Genomic DNA, 23068 nt, shown 5'->3' with positions numbered 1-23068 from the left:
AGATAGCTGTTCTGTCTTGGCTTGAAAAATCATTTATCAAGGGCCAGAATATTCCTGTTAGGTAATGAACACGGCTTGAAGTAAGTTGGCAGATGTACTCCAACCTCTCCAAAGAAAATAGCCCAATTTCTGCCTCCTGTTGTCATCAGTGACCTTTGTTCATTGCAGAGGCAGCGCAAGGAGTGTGTGTGGAATGGTTCAACCTTTTGCATGTATCAGGCACTCGGTTTAATAGCTTTGTCTCAGCAGCATCTTGAAAGTATAATGAAAAATGACTTTTCTCTTGTTGCTCTTTGATGGCTGTGAGGGTTGTGTTTTGAAGCAGCATTGAACGTCACAGACTTCCACTGGATGTGCGGTCAGGCAGTTGGCTCTTTGTCCAGAAACCTGAGCTGTGTCAGTGCTGAGGTGTCCCTGCCATCAATGTCCCCCTTTACCTGTGTGAGAGAGGGCTGGTTTCATGGGGGCATGGGAATAATCATAACTGACATCAATTGGTCGAGGTATTGTCAACAGAACGGCATTCCTAATCTGTTTTGTTTTCCTGCTTCATTTAAGGATTTCTCTTTCTTTTAAAAGATGAATGCGTGTCACACATAACAGCAGATTTTGTAGGTGGAGGCTTGTCCTTCTGATATGTTAAGCAGTGCCAGATGGACTCTTTTGGGCTCCCATCTACACAGCTATGTGAAACAGACCAAGGGAACACGTTCCATGTAAGTTTCCAAGTTCATGCTCAACCGATTTCTAAAACACAGTGACTTCATTTGTGACTGTGAGCGTGGTTCTGGTGGTAAGTCTCACTGATCTGCCTAAATAACCCACTGCTTCATGTGATGGATTGTGTTAACGAAAACTAGAGCAGTGACCAGAGACTAAAGAAGCTGAAATACATAAATAAGCTTTGTCTGTGGCAGCCAATTAAACGTGACTAGAAGAGTGAAAAACACCACGCTGGAGGATTTACCTCCCAGATCTAGTGCTGCAAACACAAGCAGTTCTGATAGACGTGGCAGAGACGATGGTGAGATGATTGAACCTCAGATAAGTAAGGTTTAGATAACTAATTAGCTGTAGCTCCTTACCAAAACAATGTGAACAACCGAGCTCATCCCTGAGTGGCAGAGCCACCAGCAGAACCAGGCGGCTGTCGCTGCACTGATGGCTTGGTGACAGATTGCTGGGGAGCTGTGCTGGAGATGTGACATATTCCACTGTCAGTAATATACTTCGCTGCTGTTTCTTTCCCTGTGCAGCCTTGTGTGCAGGGCAGATTGCACTCCTGGACAGCTGTGTCCCATCTCTGACACTCATTGGTACGGCTCTGGCTGGGAGGTGAATGTGGACTTGTACAAAAACAAAAAAATCCCCAGACCTTTCTTTCTTGTTTTGAGAGCTTGTTAAAATTAACAGCAACTTAAAACCTTTGCGTGTATGTAAAGGATCATTGTGAAGACATTTAATGAACAAAATCCATCGTTAAAAAGAGAATGATGTACATTGTCCCAGGAAGCTCAATTAGCTGAGTAACGAGAGCTGTGGCCCTGTGTTGAGCTGCACCTGTCAGTTATCACAGCAACTGAACCAGAAACCCAAACTCCTTGTGTAACCCAGGCCTCGTGAGCTGCAGGGACACCACAGCTTTCTAGCATGTCAGTTTTCTGATGGGAACCTGCTGTCTGGTATGAGAGCCCTGTGGCCAAGTGTCTTCCTCCAGCCAGCTGGTGGAGGAGAAGGAACCCTGTACTGAGCAAGGCCTTCAGGCACTTCCATGTACAGGAGTGTGCATTGCACGTGCAGGAATTACTGAGCTGTTCAGGTTTTAATCATCCAATTTATTGCACACTACCCTAAAAGCCTAATGGACGGATGCTTGGGATGATCCCCTGGAGACAGCAGTTGTGTTCAGGGATGATTTTTGAGAAAGTGAAGGTGTGCTGCTTTGATACGAATAATCTTAGACAATAATTTGTGCTGGGTTAAGTATGGAGGTAAAATCCAGGATAGAAAATCCAAGTGCTCCATGAAACGTGTTAAGACTAATTCTTCCTTTGAGTTGGAGTAATGCACTTAATGTTATATAAATATTTCTAAGTAAATGAAAGATTTTATAGAGCATTAAAAATTTATAGCACATCAGTTGCCTTAAAAATGCCTTTTCTTTCTTTATACTCCTGTGCATTTCAGTCCTCAACTGTGCCTGCTTTGTTATGGCCTTCTTATTTCCGAGCAGTCATTACAAATGCCCTGAAGTTTAAGTGAATGCATTTGTGGTGGTTGCTGTGCAATGACTGTTCTGCTCTGTAAATAGACTATAAATTATGGATGGGGGATTTATGAATTAATCTATAGTAGATATCTCGTGCTCATAAATATTGTATGATACCTTGCAGCCTCTTTATAACGTGCTGCTGGAGATCTTTAGGTGCAGGGGTTTGTGCTCGTATCAGAAGCCGTTTTGATTTCTGCAGTGATGTTTCAGTTCATCTGTCAGGACTGCGCTTTGCAGCACACAGAGCAAAACTGTCCCATGTTGTGTCAGTGCAGTGAGGGATGTGCATCCCTTCTTGCTGTTCGGAAGGGAGGAATGTCAGGAGTTTTGCACCCTTGGGGTTATTTTTTCTTTAACCTAGGTCCTCTGAATAATACATGTCTTCCCCAGGTAGCTAATTACAGGATGAGATTAATGTGGTGGCAGATTTCAGCCACCCCTGCAGATCTCAGTAAGTGGCTATTAAAGCACTGTACTGTCAGCAGCGCTGAAATGTTCTGTTTGCTCAAAATAAGGCTGAGATGCACTGGTAGACATAAAGGGGTATTTCAGCCAGCTTGGTGTTTAGGTGAAAAACAAGTAGACAGAGAGAGAGGGCAGACCTCTATTTAGTTCTTTTGCTGTGAGTACCGGTTCTGGGTAGCTTCATGGCGCTCTGTGCTCACAGATATGCAAAGGAAGTTACTTATCCTCTGTGAAGTATGATGTACTGAGTTATATCAGAAGACATAGCCAATTTGGGGAATGTAAAAACATTCAAAATATAGCTGGACAGCAGATCTGTGAGCTTTGCCAGATGGGCTCTGTGTTCAGCAGCAGCAGAGACAGAACATCTTGCTTTCTTACTGTTTGCTTTTAGCATCTCAGTACCAACACAGAGATGAGGGGGTTGGTGCCACTCCTGTCATGTGTATTTCATCACGTGTTTTTCCCATTCGGTCTCTTCCTGACCACCTGTGTTGTCTCACCTCTCTCTTGTTGGCTGTGTAACCTCCAGCTCTGGACAGCTTGTTTCATTCTTCATTCTCAAAGTCATCAGAACCTGGCAGTCCTTAGCAGCAGTGGGCACAAGGAGACTCTGGGGGCAGCTGGCCACAAGAGGACCCAGATGAGGATGTCATTGTGCTCTTCCCATGCATCGTGACCGTGATGCAAAAAGTCCTTCCAGGGGTTGTCTGTTGGAGTAAGTGCACTGTGTGTTTGGTTATGTACTCAGCTCTTTGCATCTCTGCAAGAACTGACACCCTTGTCTTAGAAAGTTAGCAGTGGGAAATGGAGCAACACAAGTATTACAGCACCGTTGGATTTTATTTTTTAAATGCGTTACAGTCTTGTTATCATCTTGATGTATCCTAATTTGGGTGCTGGAACAACAGTAAGATTATGGATGGAAGACAATGAGATGGAGCACACCTCCAACAAACCCAGCTGGTTCTGTGTGCCGTTCCTGTACCTCTGGAAGTCACGGGGCCAGTGGCTGCAGCTGGAGGTGCAGGCAGTGACATCTCCGCAGTCTGAGACTGCTTCAAATCCACGCTCTGCCATCATGTCTGGAATAGAGTGGTTATTCTTCATATTTTTTTCAATTCCAGCTGTAAAATTGATCTCTAAGTAGTGCTTTTCTCAGTGTGGTGAAATAACCACTGGTGCACAACAGAGGAAAAATGCTTCTTCAAATACATGGATTCTTTATGGCCACGAAGGAAGAAAAGAAAGTGCAGAAGGTGACTGTTGTGCCTTGGGATGGACCTGCGGCTCTGGTCAAGGTGGTGGCTCTGGGGGGATCTGAGCAGGAGGTCCTGCATGCCAGCTGTGCAGATGAAACACAACATGCCTTTGGGAGACTTGCACGGACTCAAGTTCTACATGGAAGCTTTTTTCATACAAATATAACTGCGGCACATTTGTCTGTTTTGCTTTCAGCTTACCAAACAAATCCTTTTGCTGTTTGCAGGAAGCGGTAATTTTGCTTCCAGCGTCTCTGTTTACAAAGAAAAAATAAACACTTGTGGGAAGGTTTATCTTGCCATACGATCCTCCAGGTGCCAATTTGTTTCTATATAATTGGAGGCTTCTAGTATCTTTACTTAATTTCTGCAATCTTTCTATTTATGTATTTTGAAAAAGAAATGCCTGTCTAAAAGCAGGGGACAGATTGAAGCACCGGTGGGAAGCAGGAGAAATGGCAAATCAGTGCTTGCTCTAACCAGACTCAAGAGGAGGAGCCGAGTGCATATAAGGCAGATTTTCCCCTGAAGGTCATCAGTTGGTTCCCAGGGATGAATGTAACCATACCAGACCCTAACAAATGTCATTAGAAGGCAGTACAGAGCAGTCAGGCTTAATGCTGCAGCCAACTGGGAGCGGTACTGAGGGTCCGTTTCCGTCCGTGTGCCTTTTGGGAGACGGATGGCTGGATGAGGCACAGCCTTCCTTTAATTTCTTCACTCAAGCTCTGAACTGCATTTCCAACCTATGAGATAAAATTAATTTCAGGTCTGGGGTTATTTTTTTTTTTTTTTGAACTTTAAATAAATACTCCTAAAAATTGAATGTCTCTCCGTAGATACTCATGGAGAATAAGTAACAGCAGTTTATTTTCAGATGTATTAGTTTTGAGTTTTAGGCTTCGATTCTGACCGAACCACAGATATTTCCCAGGGTGAAGTCAGAACAGAGCAGTCAGCTCCATGTGCTGGAGTCAGAGAGGCGAAAGCCATGGGGTGCAAGACAGAGCATGAACCCCGATATCTAACTTCAGACCAACCAGTACTTCAGAAATACTTCCACTGTTCAAAAAAGCCAGGGAGGTAAAGGGGCCCATAGGTACTGCGTGGGGTTTCACCCGCTGGGATTAGCACTGATAGCTTTGCATGCTTTTCTCATCATAGTTTCATTGGCAGCTTCAGAAGATGAGCTGAGAGGAAGAGCTTCTGCATGAGGCACGGCCCAGAGGGACGCTCAGTGCCTGCCTGGGCTGTGTGCTCGCTCATGTCTCCCTGCTGCCCTGCAGCTGGAGAAGGCTTGAAGGTTGAAATTCAAGTCCAGGTGTGTGTCGAGTGAAAGCGACTTGGGAAAACACAACTGGGATGTTCTCAGGGTCCTTCCTGACCCCGTGTGGAAGCAAAGAAGGCAATGAACACAATTAAATGATGTATTGATTTGAGGATTTATATCTCAAGTTGCAAACATGATTTGGACCTGTTTTTCTTGTAATTCAGTAGACTAACAGAGAGATGATTTCTTAACTACGTGGCATTCTGGTTTTAATGCAAACATACTTTGAAAATGCTATTTCATTAAACGGTGCTTTGACTTACAGTAATAATAATGTCATGAATAATTTAAAAAGAGAACATTTCTCAATTTGGGGGCCTGTGAAGGAGAGAGATGAATAATCCAGGCTCTTGTTGTAACCGAGTTGCTTTGTGCACCAAAGGCTGAAGGGCTGTCTGTATTTATAGGACAAATCCATCATTGGAGAGGTCTGGGCATCCCTGCGATGTCCCACTGGTGTCAGCATTGGCAGAAGGAAGGAGACCCAGTCCCCGCTGTGATGCTGGGGTGCCCTATGCTGAATTCCACAGGTGCAAAGAGAGGAGGAACTGCCACTTCCCAGGTAGGCCTAGCACGAGGCTTTTGTGGGACTTGAACTACATCCTTGTCAAGTTTAACAGCCCTCAGATCATCTGTCACTAACGCTTGCTTCTAGGAGCAGAGGCTGGCTGCCAACAGCTCAGGAGGAAAATGAGCTGCCTGAGCTGTGAAAACTATTTCTGGAGGTGAAGCCTGACACTGAACTAGATGCCAGTTCTGGTGATGGAATCAAAACATTCCTGCTGCCCTCAGTGGGTTTAGCCAGGCTGTCACGTCTGCAGATGTAACAGCAAGGCACGGCACCAGTGGGTGAGTTATGGCCATTCCCCCAGACTGTGTCTGGTCCTGGTGGTGCCTGCAGTGCTGGGGAGCTGGGGAATGGGATGTTGTTTGCCTTTGCTCTGGGGTGGTCACTGGGTTGGTTTTGTGATGCCTTGGGTGGTGCTCCACAAAGGCAGAGGTTGCACTGCAGTGCTGGGAATGCATCCACAGCCCCATATGGTGCTCTGGGACATGTGGGGCTCTGAGGTCTGGGCACTGAGAAACAACTGCTGATAGAGAGTTTGGAAAATATCTTTCTATGGTGCTCTTTTAATTCGATATCAGTCTGATCTGGGGAGAGAAACCTAATATGGTTTTAGCAACAGACTTCTTGCTATTCGGTGTGCTATTTTCTGATGAACTGGAAGTTGAAGGTGGCAGACAGACACAGAGCCAGGTGGGAAGCAAAGTGCAGGGTTTGAGGATGGTGTGGAATGAGGGGTCCCACTGCTGCCCTCAGATTCCACAGCTCTTCCTACAGGAATTTCTGTAAGAACTTCCCTTGTAGAGCCATGTAAAATACACGTCAGTGACGCACAGATTTCTTTGTGCACGTTTATGTGCTGCTTTTATGCACGCACCTTCAAATTGCTGTTACTGAATGTAAGCTTGTGGGCTGGCAGCTTACCTGCATGCCTTATCCTGCACAGGCCAAGTGCTGCTGGGCTGTCTGGAGTGGGAGCAGCCCATGGTTGACCCTCTGATGCAGCATCAACTTTGAATTTAAAACATTTTTCCTTCTTGAGTACCGCTGTAAGGTTGCAGTATCTGTATTTGTGGTTTTCTTTGTTCTTAGTGAAACTTGATAATAGATAAATGCCCATTATAAAGTTACGGAAGCTCAGTCATAGAGGTGCTGTTCACTCTTATGTTCGTGTGGGACTTAACAGGAGCTCCTGAGCAGCCCGTGAGGTTTCTCTTTGCTGAGATTTAGCAGGTCAGTTTTGCTGCAAGTGCAATTTGATTGGGCTTCTGGGATCACTGCTTCAGTCTTATGTTGCTTAACGAACACGTGGATAATTACTCGTTATTAGCGAAATGGAGCAGTGATGTTGAAATCCCATTGCCCATCTCGGAGCTGCAGTCGGTGCAGGGGTGCCTTTGCTGGAGATGCTGCATTCCATCCGTGTTGAGCTCTGTGGTGGTAAATGGCAGTGATGGGGGGAGCAGCTGCTCATGCAGACGGCGCTGGAAAGTACAGAATGCAAAGGATGCAATCTTGGAGCTATTCCTTGAGATAAAAGCAGCCGGCAGAATGATGAGGCTATTCTTTTTCTTCACAACTCATTTTTATTGTCAGAAAGGAAATGTGATAATAAAGCTTAGATTCACTTGTATTTATTTAGAAATGTCATATTATTGTACTCTTCTTTGCTCCTGACGTTTTTATCTGCATACTGGGGAACTCTTCTCTCTGTAATCTGTAGAGTAACCTACTTGGATTTCTCAGCTTCATTGACTGTGTTTTGTTTAGGATCTTACCTTGAGAAATTACTCTCTTATTTCATATTTCAATATCTTCTTTGCTTCCTTTGTATTTCACATTAGCTGTAACTTATAATCCGAATTATTGGCAGATCGCTTTGTATGAAGGGCAGCATTCAGAGTCACTGTATCCATCTGCTCTCTTACGTGGATGGCACTGAAGATAAATTCTTCAAACATTAAAAAATAAAAAAAAGCTTAACAATTTCACCTTTAGTTGTAAGAGACAGTGAGCATCCTAAGGTAGCTGTGAAATCCCCCAGCCAGCTGCAGGCTGTAGCATCCACAGCCCTATGCTTATCCTGTCCCCTCCTGCAATCCTCCACGCTCCATGCTGACATTTAACCTTTACTTATCTCATGCTAATTCCATCAGCTGTAACAAAATTGCCTTGTTTTACCCCATGCTGAGCGTCACTGGAGGCACTTCAATTATGATTTTATTTTTATTTTTAAGAAGAAGAAGAACCAAACGAGTGACCTTCAATTAACTTTTTTTTTTTTCTGCTGAGTTTTATGTTGAAACGACTCGTTTTTGCCACAGGATTTTACTGGCTGTGGATGTGGAAACTGGGCTCTGATAAATGTGCTTCTGCATCAAACAAAACACAGCTGGGGTAGACAAACAGGCCTGGGATTCTAAGTATGTCCCAGGGATGCCATGGTGTACGTTGGTCTTCTATCTCATGGTTACTTTAGAAGTAAACTGAGAGTGTTGAGATACAGGTTATTAAAAGGTAGAGATGCTGTTGGCTCTCCCGGGATGCTGGAGGTGAAGGCTGTGTGTTTTCCTGGGTTAGATTCGTCTGATGGTTTCAGGGAAAAGGAAAAGATGAACAGTCAAGAAGTGACTCAGGAGGCAAACAGAAGAGCAAAGTGGGTGCGTGGCTGCGGTGTCTTTCTCTTGTGATGCTCTGCGCCTGGTTCTGGTGATTGACTTCCAGCCATTTCTGAGCTGATTTGCTGGTAGCTCAGGTCAGCCTGCAGCGCGTTGTAGGCAGTGCTGGGAGCTTCATAGCAAAAGCCATTACAGCTGTGAGCATTCAGATGCTTGCTTTCACAGTTCGCTGGTCTCAGGCAACAGCTGCTCCTTTTCATCTGCCTCCTTCTTTTGTTCTGCATTTGTTCTGTATTGGGAGTGACTTTTGCATCGATTGTGTCAGATCAGGTGGGATTTTTTTCTCTTTAAATTCTATCTAAAAGTTTAAGATGACTTCACTGTTTTTTATTCTGATTCTTGTCAATTGCAGTGAATTATTTATAAAACAGTTCAGCCTTAAAATAAATTTCCTGTGGGAATTTCCACTGTTTTCAGCAGATTACGGTTTCTCAAGCCACAGACCCAGTGGACAAAGATGAGGCAGCTGCTCGGTGCCCAGGAGCTGTGTGCTCAGCAAGACCTTGCTTTCACTTAGTGTTGCCTGACAATGGCTGAGGTTCTGCCACCCCAACGCTGTGGAAATGATCTTCACAGAACATTCTGGGCTACTGTTGTAGAACCATAGAATCACTCAGGTTGGAAAAGATCTTTGAGATGCCAAAGCCCAACCCCAGCCCTCCTCTGCTGATGTCCCTCAGGGCTGCATCTCCACCTTCCTGGAACACCCCAGCACAGTCACCCCCCACCCCTGTTCCCTGGGCAGCCCATGCCAGCACCTGACCACTCTTTCCAAGAAGAAATTGTTCCTAATATCCGACCTGATGCTCCCCTGGCACAACTTAAGGCCATTACCTCTCATCCTATCTGTCTGTGTCCCTCTGCAACCTCTTTCTTTTTGCTGAGATTTCCGTTTGGGCTGAGCCTTGAAATCTTTGTTGTAAGGTATAATGAAAGACAAAAGCAAAACTTTCCTCAGTGTTTGTTTTATTATCACCACAAACGAAGAACAGAGGAATTGGATCAGAAGGGCTGTCTTGGTTTTTGGTTTGAGTTAATTAAACTGATGCAAAGAACGTAAATCTTCATGAGCACTGGCAAAGACCTGAGATGGCTGACAATTTGGTGTTAGGGCACAGCCAGATACCATCACCACACAGCACAAGGTTCAATTAAGAGCTTGTTGTCACTAAGTATTTCACTTTGGCTACTGTCAGGATAAAAAATAAACATTATTTATTTATGATGTCATCATTCTTCTCCTAAAAAAGTCATTGCAACCTCTCCATTTTGGACCAAGGACGTAAGCCAGTAGCTGCTTCCTGGAATCCTCATCTCAGAACAGGAGTGCTGCTTCAGCATTGCTCAATCCAAAACCCATTCAGCTGTGACTGCGGACTGCTCTGCATCACACAGGCGTGCTTTACTCTATTACTGAAATATTTTGAAAAGAAATGTAATTTGGAGATGGCAGTCAATACTCTCTACAGCAACTGAAGTTGTGTGCGTGGAAAATATGTACAGTTTTAAGGACTTCACTCAATTGCTCCCTTGCCCAGATTGTTGACAGGACTCTCCTTCACACTCAGCTAAAACAACAGAGAGAGCATTTTGAATCCTGGATTTTGGAGCCTGTGAGGTCTGAATTTCCAAGATAAGCACATAGGCTTCTTCCTGCCAGTGATTTGTATTGATAAGATGAACATCTGATGTTGATCAGATGCCTTCATTTCATAACTCCCTTTTGTGAATGTTACTTAATTCAAACATTTCTTAGCTGCAAAATGCTGCAGAATAATGAAATGATAAGGATATGCAAAGCAGGGTAAGAGAAGATAACAGATTTAGTGAAGCGATAGCACCAGGGTGTGAGGTTATTTCCTGAGGGTAAAGTAAGGTGGAAAGATGTGAAATATTGAAGAGATTATGGACTCGTGGGAACGATGTGAGGGCCAGGACATCTGGGGATGCTGGTGGGAGTGTGGAGAGGCCTTCTGGAAAGGAAAATCAGTGTGTTCCTTTCCTGCAGGAGCTGGGATTTGTGTTTCCTCCTCGTTTTGGATTCCAGCAAACTCCCAAAAGCAGTATTCCCAACAGGCTTACAGTGCTGCAGCATTCAGTGCTTGAGAAGAGCTTGGCTTGACTTCTGCCCATTGCAGTGGTAACTCTGGGGGATATCATTACAGGGACCTTTTGATGACTTTCTTGGAGGTGTAAGATTAATTAATCTCATACGGTGCTTTTCTGAACTATTATTCTTTGTGCAGCTTCTATAAATTACTGATGACATTTTCTTTAGCACAGGAATGCCAATGAGCTAATTATTCAAAACAGTGTAATTAAGTTTAGCACTGTGGGCTACAGGAAGCATCACCACTCAGTTGGGTCAGTTGGCGTGAGTGATTTATTAACTTATTTACTATTACTCATGATTTATTGTGAGTTTGGATGTGAAGCCTTGTGGGAATCTGGCACAGAATTGAAACTGCACATTGTAATATCAGGATTTGAGCATGGACGGGGGGAGGTTTCATAGAGATTTTGCTAAAAGTACAGCCAGGGTGTATCTTCCAAGTATTTAAGTGAAATCTTAGAAGCCCTAATAGTTTCATTTTACTATTCTCTTTCCCTTACTGTAGGCTGTAAAAATGCCTTGAGCTGCTGCTGCACACACTAACAGTCATCAGATGTTGGCTGTCCTTTACCAACAGGTGAGGTGTGCAGAGCAAGGAGCATAACAGCCATTGCAGAGATGGGAAATGGAGGAGGAGGGGAATGTTGCAGTCCTGATAGATGTTGCTCTTGTATTTATCTTTTTGAAAACAATTTGACAAAAATCCTGTTTTCCAGGATTAATCACTGCTTCAGATGGAGCATGAAAGGGAGATAATCCCATTCTATACCACAGCAATAATGCTGCGGGCCCTGAAATGCAAAATGCAGTGGGGCTGCAGAATCATACGCCTGGTGATGGGCTTGCATGAGCAGGAGCCGATTGCTGGCTCTACAGAAGAACCTGTCTGCTCCTTTGGCTTTGCAGTGGTTTCCAGCGTGCTGTGGGTGCCCTTTGTTAGAGAGAATCTGTTCCTTCAGGCAGAGGGATCCAAAGGCATTGGCAGAGGCATTTGAAAGTTGGGGTCCAGAGCTCCGTTTGAGAAATGTGAGCTGAAGATTTGAATTACTTAAGATTAAAAAAAAACTTTGTGTAGAAAAAGTTTGCAAACACTGTTTGGTGATGTCCCTTCTTCCTGCAGCTTTCTGTGGAGGCAGTGGAATGGAAATGTTTCCTCAGAGGGCCTGCTGCTGCCTGCCTGCTGTCTGCATTGGTTTCTCCCTCTGATCCCATGGAGCTTGCAAGGCTTTCCCAGTGCCTTCAGACAGTGCCTCCCACAAAGGGGCCTCTTCACAATGGGACCAGAGCACTCTCCACTGCTCCTCATATTCCAGCCAATTGCTCCAATGTTACCATCTGGGCTCTGTTTAATCTGGCTCCACCTTAGTTCTTTAATGTGCCTTTTTTGTTCCATTTCTGTTCTCCTCTGTCTCCCCTCACCTCTTTATTGCACTTTTTCCTGTCTCCTCTCCCCTCTCTCTTTGCTGGTGAGGGAAACAAAATGCAAAGAAATTGCTCCAGATCTGTGATCATCAGAACATTTTCTGGTGGAGTTTTTCAGCCTGTTCTGAAAGAAATGTATTTGTGGCTGTACAGCTTCGGCCTTGAAGTTTATAGCTACATGTTTGTGAAGAGAGCAGCTTTGGGAGCAGCTGCTGCTTTTACACTGTGCTTAAAAACAGGACCGAACGATGGGAGAGGCTGCAGTGAGTGCACAGATCAGTGTGAGTGTGCAAAATAGGCCCAAGGTGGTGGAGTGCATTGTGAAATGACCCTGACTGGTTTCTGGATGCTTGTCAATCTGGTTATCAATGCCAGGATCTCTCCTTCCGGAGGTGTAACTGATGGTGTCCTGTAAGAAACTGATTCTGTGGGCAGGGGTGGTACATGGTCTGCAGGCGCTGCTTCTGATGCAGTTCATGTGAGCTGTTTGGTTTGGTTGGGCTCTGCTTTGCTTCATGGGAGCTGCTTGCCTTTTTCTTAATAATTTAGAAATAGTGCCAAGATTGCTGCTTTTTTTCCTGTTGTGGATGGAGGCAGCAATATAAAATACAGGGGTTGCATTTACTGCTACATCAAAGTCTCCTTGAAAAACGAGGAAGAGAGTTTGTATTTAAATTGAAAATTCTTCTGTTTGGGCTTAGAATGCCTGTTGTGCACACTTTGGTCATCTTGTGGTGAGAATCTCAGCAGAACTGATGCATGTACAGAGGCAACCTTGGGTGGATGTGACTGTTGGTGGCAAAGTGAACCGGGGACATGTGGAATTGTTCCTATTGGAATTCCATGGGGGAGAAGTCACCCAGTCTGGAGTTCAGGAGCCGTACACCAACACATCTCTGCAAAGCTTTGCCACTCTGCTGTGATGCTGTGTAATATTTTTTTCTTACCTTAAGCTAACGAAGACTCATTACATGAAAAACACCTTCTAGGGGCATCAAGGAAGTATACCAGGCATCCAAGCACTGCACAATTATTCAGGTTGAGGCTAAATTTTCCAAATGATTCTAATCTATGCTAGTCAGTTCTGTTCCCAATTACTGCCCCAAAATTCTATTTATAGGTTGGTTGCTCCCAATTAAGGGATGAAACGTCAGAGAATGTAAAAAGTGAAGAAAACAATGGCAAGATGCACTGATAATTAATGCCTGAAGGGAAAGCAATTCACTTTGTTTGGTATTCTGCTTCAGTCGGCTGCGTTTCGACAAATGCAACGTGTGTGTGATGCACGGACTGCAAGAACAGAGCAGAGGCAGATGACAGAAGAAAACCCCACGCCCCAAGCCATGGCCATCCGTGCCTCCAGCAGCACATTGCTCTCACCCAGCAGCAGCTTCCACTCCTGCAGAGCTGAGAGGGTGAGGGGTCCCTCCAGCACTGAGCAGTTGAAGCAGCTGGTTGCTCACCTTTGTGTTTTCACAACCAGTGGCATTCCCTCCCTCTTTTCCACTTCTCTCTGCTATCAAATGTGCTTCCAGGTGTTCCGAAGTGACGTCTTGCTTTTAAAACTGGAATAACCGATGACTTATTAGAAAGCACAGATAGACCTGCAGTTTCACCAGCGTGGGAGTGCAGTGCTGGTGCCCCGTAGGTGAGGCAGGCAGTGCTGGGGGCTCTGGGTGCTGGTGTCCCTCCCCATCCAGCAGCACTGCATCCTTGGCCTCGTGCAGTAAGGCAGGTTTGTGTCCTCTGTTTTGAAATAAATGTTATGTCTGTGCATTAAATTGCTGTTACACCGAGGGCCACCTGGAATTGCTCTGCTTAACGTTGGCCGTTTGCGTCCTATATTGCACCTTCTTTCTTTATAGGAGAAATGAAAGCTTTTATCTCAACTTCTGTAGAGTAGTAATAATAACCTGCTGTAAGCCTGGCTGTCCCGAATGTCACTGCTGGCTCAGGAAAACAAGATAAAGGCATCAATCCACCCACCTGAGCTTTGTGCAGTGAGTACTGGTCTGATTTCCATCCTTATGCTGGCACACACACAGCCACGTTTTTCTATTTGAGATTTGGGGGTGGCCCCAAAGATAACGAAGATCCTGTGCTTGGGGTTGCATTGCTGTGAGATGGTTTGGGTCAAGAACCTACAGAAACAAACGTTCTGTCTGTGGAACTGCTGCAACTTCTTGTCAGTTTTCCAGCTGCTGCCCATGGGGTTGCAGAGTGTCCTGCAGGCTGTCCTGATCTGCTCTTGGTGGTTTTGCAGATTATGAGCATTTTTTTTTTCTGATGAGCCAGAAGTGCTTTGCTCTGATTGCATGGTTGTTCTATCACAAAGCACTCCCCAAATTAGTGTGAGAATGGTGGAGATTTGGGTGTGCCTAACGTCCTCTGTGCTTGTTTCTCTGGTTGATCCAGCCCTGAGGGCTCCTGGAGGGTCTTGCCCAGTTCCTACCCACGTCCCTTTGGAGCAGGGTGATGCGGCTGCTTGCCCTTCAGGGTGCACTTCAGGCTCAGCAGGTTCTTCACCACAGAACTGCTGAGCATTGGGGGATGGCATGAGCTCGTGTGGTTCTATTCATGCTGGAGCCAGTTTCCAAACAGTATGCTGAGGGTTTGTGTGGTACCGTGTCAGAAATACAGCAATCCAGATTATTTTTTTTGTAATGTCACAACGCAATAATGTATAATGCAAAAAAGAAAGCAAAACAATCAAGAGCATTCACCTTTATGCTGTAATACCTAGGCTAAACCATGAACTAACAGGTGGATATGATTTTTCTTATTCATTATGAAGCATTTATTATCCCTTAGGAAGTAATTCCTGCAGTGCTGCTAGCCTATGAGCTTTGTAGGTCAGCATGGCTGTCCCTCAGCTGCACTGAGATGATGGGCAGAAGAACAGAGCCTGTCCTGCTGCCCCACCAAACAGCCCCACGGTGCTGCTGGGCTCCGGTGGCTCTGTGGCATTAGCAGAAGAGTTTGCTGCCTCTCTTCTGTCTGTCTTTGAAGAGGCCTTCGGTGACGGGCAGCAGGAGGTCTGGGTGGATCTGCCGCAGCACATCTGCTAATGGCATTTGCTTTTCTTTGTCTGGAGACCTGTAGGCAAATGCCTTCGCAGGCAGAATGCTTGGCTGGCGTTAACCTCGCCTCTGGAGAACAGTTTTTGTCTTCTGTCTCTAAAATGACATTTTCTTCTGAATGGCAAGGGCTGATCTGTGCACGACTGTGGCTGGAATAGCAGACAGCTTTGCCAAACAGATTTGGTCTCCTTGGCCAAAGGTGCCCTTGGATTATTTCTGTCGCTTGGCACCGCAGTGCCTGTGCCTGGCTGCAAGGTGGGTTCTCCTCCCAATGTAAATAACTGCAAGACACCCACCAAGCTGCAGAGCTGCTTGTGACACGTCGCTCACGGATCTGACCCAGTGCCAACGTGCTGCTCTGCGCTGCTTTGTGCCTCCAGCAGCTCTGATCACTGCTGCTATGGGATGGGCATCCCCAGACCAGCCAGAATGTGCAGCTCTCATGATTTGTTTGTGTGAGCACGGTGCTCCTGGCAACTTTGTACAGCAACTTCTTTTTTATATTCAAGGGTGTTTTGGTTTTTTTTAATACCTTTATAGGGATGGAGATGTTTGTAATTGATGATGCAGTTAAATGTTTTATAAATGGTACAATGAAGCTTTATTACCCCCTTCAGCTCGGGGGTTTACCAATCATTTGTCTCCAGGAGATGTTAATTGCTAATTGCTGCTGTGATTTTCGGCTGAGCAGGATCCTGTCTATAATGTGTCTCCGTTCTTGTGTAAGCTCATTTTTTTTCCCCTGCTTTTCATCTGTAATTATAATGGATTTTTTTTTTTCCACAAAAAGTCATTTTGTACCTAGGGCTCTGAAGCTTAATGATATTTATGCATTCTAGCTGCTTTCTTGAAATGCCAGCTCAATAGGTAGTGTTTAATTCTTTCCATGATTTTTCTAGGTTACTTTGAAGAAAATCTTACAAAATGTTGTGTGGAAAGTTTGCATTGAAAGAGCAATGTTGTGCTGAGTTTTTCCATGCCTGACATGTCATGTATGTGCACACAGACTGAAGTGCATATATGGAGAGCTGTCTTGGCTTCTTGGGTTGCATGTATTTTACACTTGGAACGTGCAGGTAGCATTGTGCATGTCTGTCTGTCTGTCAGGATGTCTGTCCTGATGTATGCTTTGCTGTGCTCAGCCTGCAGGTTGAACGAGATGTTGCAATATCCTGGCTGTATCTGCAGTTAATTTTGTGCAATAGTTTTGTTAGTAGGTTTTTTGTAGCACTGAACTGAGCTGTGCCTTGGATGGCGGTTTGCACAGTTTCCTCCCCAGCTCTGTCTGAAGGGGGGGAGCCTTGTGGGGGACGGGTCACCACGGGGCTGCTTCCTGCCACAGCTATCAGTCATTACGTGAATAAAGCAGAAGGATGGCTATGAAGGGGTAGGAAGGGATACTTATTAGTTTCTGTACATCAGCTGCTGGTGAGTGCTGTCCTTTCTGTAAATGCCATTGGGCAACTCGACGTGCAAACTTCCTCAACGTCTTTTCCATCTTGTCACAGCAGCACATAAGTGGGGAGGAAGAGTGAAAGTCCAAGCATTATGGTTGTACTGAGAGCACTGCTGCTCTCTCACACAACAGGGAGACGTAGATGTGACTTATTGCTGTTTTGTGTGAAGGAACACCGTATTCCTATGCAGAATTGCAATTAAAGCAGAAAGAATCTCGTCAGTCATCCAGCTGCGCTTCCACGGCTTGCACAAGTTGCAAGTCAAACACTGAGATCTTCATTGAAGCAAAATTATTCTTTGTCACAGCGCAAATCGTATATGAACAAGGAGTTAATTGCACTGCTGCTTAGTCTAATGAGGTGCTGCATCAGAGTGGAAGCTGTCGCTGTCAGACTGGCGGCAGCAGGATTTCCCATTTCAGTGGAGTTTGTTTAATCTGTAGCACACGTTGTTGGCATTCAGGACAGGCAGGCCTGCCGTCCGTTCCACCATGGGTTTGTCACAGTGCATTTGTATTAATAGAAATCTGAGCACTGGAAAACTTAGGAAAGTTCAAATTACAAATGAGGTTTTAAAAGTGGACGTCAAGAAAAAACACGATTGGCGCTGCTTAGCCAAGGGCTCCGGCGTTTTTCTCTGTAAATCTAATTTGGATTTTATATCTTTCTGAAAATTCTAAGAGCCTTGCTCAGCTGCACTTACTTAAACCTGATGCAAAAACAGCAGCTGAAATGTGTGCCCTCTGCTGTGCAGGAAGGCAGGCAGGGAGTCCGAGCCCTCCAGCCTTCATTTCCATCACCACGTGGTAATCTGCTCTTCGATTTGCTGTTAATGTCTGGAATAAACGATGCTCATTCCTCCGTGATGTTGTTACTCTTTGTACTGAGCTGTAGTTAACATGACCACTCTCGAATACCTATGGCCTAAATGCATTCCCCTTCCTCATCCTTTCTTTCTAATCACGTTCTCTGCTCCTTTGCTTGTTTTGATTTCTTTAAGAGAAAGATGTTTGGGTTGGCTCCTGTGGTTTTTTTTTTTTTGCTTGGGGGATCAAAACTGCAGAGGATTCCAGGTTCATATGCAGGGATGGCTGTGAGCTGCTCAAGTGTAACAGCCTCCTGAGAACTGACTGTTGATCTCTTTCTGTCCCAGCCCCCTGCAGTCCGTAGCAAATGGCTGTTTCACAAGCCTCGGTGGGATGAGAAGCTTGTGTGCTTATAGAGGGGTCACAGAAAGTTGTGTGCAGCTGGAGGAAGTAAAGAAAGTGTGGCTTCGAGGTGTTGGAAGATATTCTGTGTGTTTAGATAACAGGACCTGAAATATTATTAACTCATTAATACCATCTGTTTAGTGGCTTTTGTCAAAGAACATTAATAGTTCCTATGCAGACTTCATGTATATTGATTGGAACGAGTTACTAAGTTTTGTTTTGTATATGATTTGAGTTATTAAATAGCTTAGATTATCTATGTAGGTAAGATTTTCATTCAAAGCATGCCTTTTGTCAGGTGACCATTTGACACGTGCTATTAGGCTTCTGTTTGCTTACTGCTAAGTGTAAGTGCAGAGCTGGGTGAAAGATTTTAGAAGATGCTCTGTTTACAATGTGTCAGAAGAGAAAAAGGTTCTTTGCCTTTATTGACACAAGGTTACGTTCTTTATGCCAGGATAACTGCAGTATTTGTCTTACTGAGCATCTGTAATAGAGACAAGGCTGTGCTGCAGCAGTGACAGGAAGGACGAGGCTGTGCCTTCAGCCTGACTTGGGCAGTGCTCAGTACATGGGAGCAGAATGGTGCCCTGTCTTCTGCAGGGAACAGTGGTCGGTGTGCTTGATCTGTCCTGCTGTCCGAGCGTGTTTTCATCTGACAAAGGAAATGGGGCAATGAGCAGAATTAGAGAATGATACCAAAAAATTTGTTCATACAGCCTTTGTCTGAGACTTTATTTAGAATGACTTTATAGAATTTCTTTGTTCTTTGGGAGTATGATTTTTACATTAACAAGGACTGCTGGCATGATAAGGAATGGAGGGTATTTTCACCTAGATTTTTGTTATACTTGCTAACAAAACACGAACCTATTGCTGGTTCACCCACGGAAAATGAATAAATATAGCGATGTTAAGATTTTGAAAGTGTGAGAAAGAAGCGGGAGAGAGCAGGAAGGGACAGGAAAGAAATAACATGCACTTGTACATGGTTTGTAATATCTGTTTGCATTAAACTGTTGTTTTTCCCTGGTGTCTGTCTGTCACTCCCGTCGCTTTCCTGAAGCGAGCCGTTGCCTGCAGAAGCAAGGGATGTGGTTCATACTGACTTCAGGAGGAGAGAGGTTGGAATTACATGATCTTTGAGGTCCCTTCCAACCCAAACCATGCTAAGACTCGAGGATAGGGATCTGAGACCTCATGGAAGTTGAATTCGTGTGGTTAGATGGAGGAGAGTGTATCACTGGAGAACGCACACTAACTACAAGCTCTTTTGAGATGGGATTTCCAGATTGTTCCCAAGGAAATTTAGTGTCCAAATCTCTTTAAAATACAACTGGAGATCTCCTGGTCTTTTCCTAGAGACTTAGTTTAGGAAAAGCTCGTTGTGGTCAATGACCTTGAATGTTCCTGGGCCCTCTCAGTGGCAGTCTTGATATGGAAGAACTTTGAAGGCACAGAAGCCACTCCTGCATCATTGCTCCCATGTGATGTGTGACAGCAGAACTTCGTGCTATGGGAGAATAGGGAGCAGTACAGTAACTGCTAACGACATCATTTTCCACAAAACCAATTTTAATTTGCCATTTAGAGACTTGCAAACAGCCTTAGATAGCTCTTGCAATTGAAGACGATCATTGGCAGTGCTATTTAGCAACGCACTTAAACATCTGCACCTTCATCAGTGTTCCCCGAGATGCTCAGGCCAGTGTTGGGAAGTTGCTGTGTTGGCCGTTGTGCAGCTGTGCACACAGCAGAGGACAGCCCTGGGGCTCGGCGCTGTGCAGGAGGTGCCCTGCTGGTGCTGGGAGCCCCTCCTGGAGCAATTGGTGCTTGGGCTGCAGCCCCTGCTCAGCTCAGCTTCCCACAACAGCTGGCAGAAGTTTGCGGAGCTGATGATACGAGCAAAGCCGCTGAGATTGTACTGCCAGGCCTAAATTTATTCATACCCTTTCCTACAAAGCCTTTTGTTTTTACTATTATTGAGACCTCTTCAAATGGGATTTCAAGTATACAAGCGTAATTTAATAGCTGAAACCAGGAATACCAGTTATGAGCTTGTGTTTGTGTTGCAGAGCAATGAGTTGACCTGCACCATTGGGTTCCGCACGGCCTGTAAGCGTGCAGTGTGGACTTTGTGGCTTTCCACATCCAAGAACCTTCTTTGGCTCTGGACGTGGTTGACAATTCAGTTATTGCTCTTCTTTCTCTGCCCTCATCTTTTCTTATGTATTACTTCTTGCTTGGAATGAAGTCCAGCAGAAAAGGCTGCAGGGGGAAAAGCTGCTGTTAAAAAATCTGCTGGGAATTTTTCCTCCAGGTGTGTGGTTGTGAGCAGAAATCTGGCACTGCAGCTGCCAAAAATGCAGACTTGTTTAGACTTCTGAAAATCAGTAATGCTACACTGAAGGTGGTAGGATTTAAATCCCATTCTCACCATTCCCTCAACTGAAATGAGGATTATGGTTTCAAATGATCTTTGTAAAAATCCATGTTACAGAATTCCACAGAAATTGTCTCAGAGCTGTCCAGGATTTCAGACAAGTTAACGCTTCCTGAAGCTCTCCATTAGGATCTGCTTTACCTTTTCCAGAGCTGAGGCAACACTGAAGTTAATGAGATGTAAGCTTGTAACTCATTCAGTTCCTTATGAAAATTCTACTTAATGATCAGCTGTCTTTTCCATTGTGTTTATTTCTTGTATTTCAAAACCTGTTATGATTCAGCATTCCTTTGGTCTATGTGACATAAATATACAGTAGTACAAATTTTTATGGTAAGTCACCTGTACTGGAAAGAAAAATAAGTCTGTCGTTGCTTTTATACCAGTAGAAAAAGTAACAGAGGAGATCTCATAATGCGTTCAAAAATAAGGAAAAAGATGTGAAACAGAGACATGGGAAGACATAGAGCTTTTTTGCTAAGGGGAAAGTTGTCTTCACTTGCAGTAATGTGGAGGCAGAGGGGCAGCACTGAAATGTTGCATGATACAAGTTGAGCCACAAGCTGCATCCTGCTGCCAGCCAGCTGCTGCTGTGGTCCTCAAAGGAAAACAGCTGAAAGGAAAACAGGCTAAGAAGGAGGTGAAGGGAGAAGCGTTGGTAGAGAAAGCAGGGATCTGCAAAGTTAAACACAAATTCCAAGTCCTTTGGTGATTCTCATGAGATCCTGAGATTCGCAGGGCTCTGCAGGGTTTGCCCGAGTGGCAGAAGGCAGGAGGAGGCAGGCAGGTGCTGCAGGGATGCGCTGGGGATGGGTGGATGGAAGTTCCCCGGTGTAAATATCTCTGTAGTTGGAAACAGAGGTAAAAGATGTTATCTGGTAGCAGGACTCTCCCATGGGATGCAACAGTGGTATTTAAACTCAGGCTGCATGCAACATTTGCTTTCTCCCATGGAGGCACTCAGAGTTGTCATGAAGAATTGCAGGCCTAGCACGTCCACCTTGCCTTGGGTGCTGGGATGTCTGTGCAGTGTGCTGAGAAGGCAGGTCCTGCAGCAGGAATACACGGCTGTGACACCTGTGTGCTGTAATCCAAGTTCATGTCCAGCGTGAGCGTGGGTCCACGGGTGAGAAGATCCCTTCTTGATGCAAGAGGATGTTACAGTTTGGGTGAGGAAGCGCAAAGTGGATGTAGCTAGAGTACTGAATACCACACTTGAATAAGTGACTTGCTCTTCAGGGCACAAGGATAGTTTATTATTGGGAAATCAGGTGGAAGTAACACTGCAGACGTTTAGTTGGGTATGAGATATCTACTCTTACACAGCATTTCTGAACAGCTAGCCGAGTGAAAGACAACCGTGGTTCTTCCCATGCTGCTTTATAGCAGCCAGGCTCCATCTCTGGTTCTGAGCAAAGCGGGGGTGTTTTTGTCTCCAGTGAATGGTAGATGCAAATATATTTTGAAGGCAATTAGGCAAAGAGAATATTTTTATTTTTTGCTTACAACAAACTGCAAGCACAGAATTGCTAGGACAAGGCTGAAGGTTATTTGCTAAGATTATATGCCACATGTCATTAATCTCTTACCCACTGTTGGTTTGTTTTTTTTTTTCCTTTTATTAGCAGAATTTTAAATTTCCAGGAGAACTGTACAGAGCTCTAAGGGCACAGATTACAAGGCTGAAAATACATGTCACTGGTGGCTGTATGTGCAGAATGTGCGGCACTCACAGGGTGTTGTGGCTGTTGAGCTGTTGTCAGGGAACCTGCATCTCTCTGCCAGAGCCCCAGCAACATCAGCTGCCCTGAAATACTACAGATCAGCACATCCAGAAGTGTATGACTGTCATAAGGCCATTTTCTCTCGCTGTTCTTTAACAGCATTGCACTATAATGATAACAAATGACATAAAACTGCCAAATAGGTCTGCAGGGAAGAGCAGGCACATAATTTCCCCAGCGGCAAGGAACACATCAGACATTGCTTCCCTTCCCATACACCGACCCCGTCGGACAGGAGGCTCAGGTGAAAGCTTGTTGTGACCAAGTGTTTGTGGCACAGCTGCACGAGTGCTGCAGGAAGGTGGGGGAGGCAGGGTCTGCTCTGCAGCATCTGATACCTGCTCAATAATTGCTTTCTCAAGACAATTTTATGATGTTGTGCAAGTTGGAAGCTGTCATTTTGCTGTCAACCTTGTCCTCCCTATGTCCTTTTCTCTGGAAAAAGTACAGTGAATCTTCAGTGCAAAAGATATCTCAGTTTTAATTCGTTATCATTGTTATAATGGTAGAGGCAGTTTTATGGTTAGGATAGCATATACACAAGGTGGTAATTATTGCTCTTAAGCTTTTCTGGAGGAGAAGGCAAGGGGAGATTTTGCATGAACATAAAATACGGGAGAAGGTGACACGTGAATGCTGGCAGCATGCTGCTTCTCCATGATCAAAGGCCACTTGCCTAATCCCAACACGTAACTATCATGTGATTAAAAACGTGAGATCTCATGACCGTATAAAAAAATTGTGTGTAGCAGAAGTACTTGATTTAAATGCATAATTAATAGCTTCACTCAGCTTTGCATCAAAATGCAAATTGACAAGGCATGTATCTGAGAGACTGAGGGTTCTGCACCAAAACACACCTATAAAACTACACTGACTTTTTCACTTGCAGACCGTTGGCTGAAGGGAAGAGAGAAGTTGGAAGCTGTCTGTCTGCAATTTTGGGTGAGTGCTGATTTTTTTTTTCTCGCTTAGATAAATCAGTG

General features: G+C 44.8%; 1 long non-coding RNA gene across 5 annotated transcripts in view; it reads left to right on the top strand.

Annotated features, from left to right (window-relative positions):
- LOC128078292 (uncharacterized) overlaps positions 1–23068 on the top strand; it is a 57155-nt gene that overhangs the window by 17969 nt on the left and 16118 nt on the right. For 4 of the 5 annotated variants that reach the window (XR_008205563.1, XR_008205559.1, XR_008205562.1 and 1 more), the window contains 4 exons: positions 3270–3455; positions 5164–5320; positions 5737–5891; positions 22975–23027. This is a non-coding gene — a long non-coding RNA (uncharacterized LOC128078292). Of the gene's footprint in view, positions 1–3269; positions 3456–5163; positions 5321–5736; positions 5892–5999; positions 6179–22974; positions 23028–23068 lie in introns of those variants that run through there. The other variant, XR_008205560.1, reaches the window with a different exon arrangement.

This window comes from Tympanuchus pallidicinctus, unplaced genomic scaffold, assembly GCF_026119805.1.
Source record: "Tympanuchus pallidicinctus isolate F22 unplaced genomic scaffold, pur_lepc_1.0 scaffold17, whole genome shotgun sequence".
NCBI classification, from domain to species: domain Eukaryota; kingdom Metazoa; phylum Chordata; class Aves; order Galliformes; family Phasianidae; genus Tympanuchus; species Tympanuchus pallidicinctus.
Note: the sequence above shows the minus strand (reverse complement) of the source record. Positions and strands in the feature narration are given on the sequence as shown.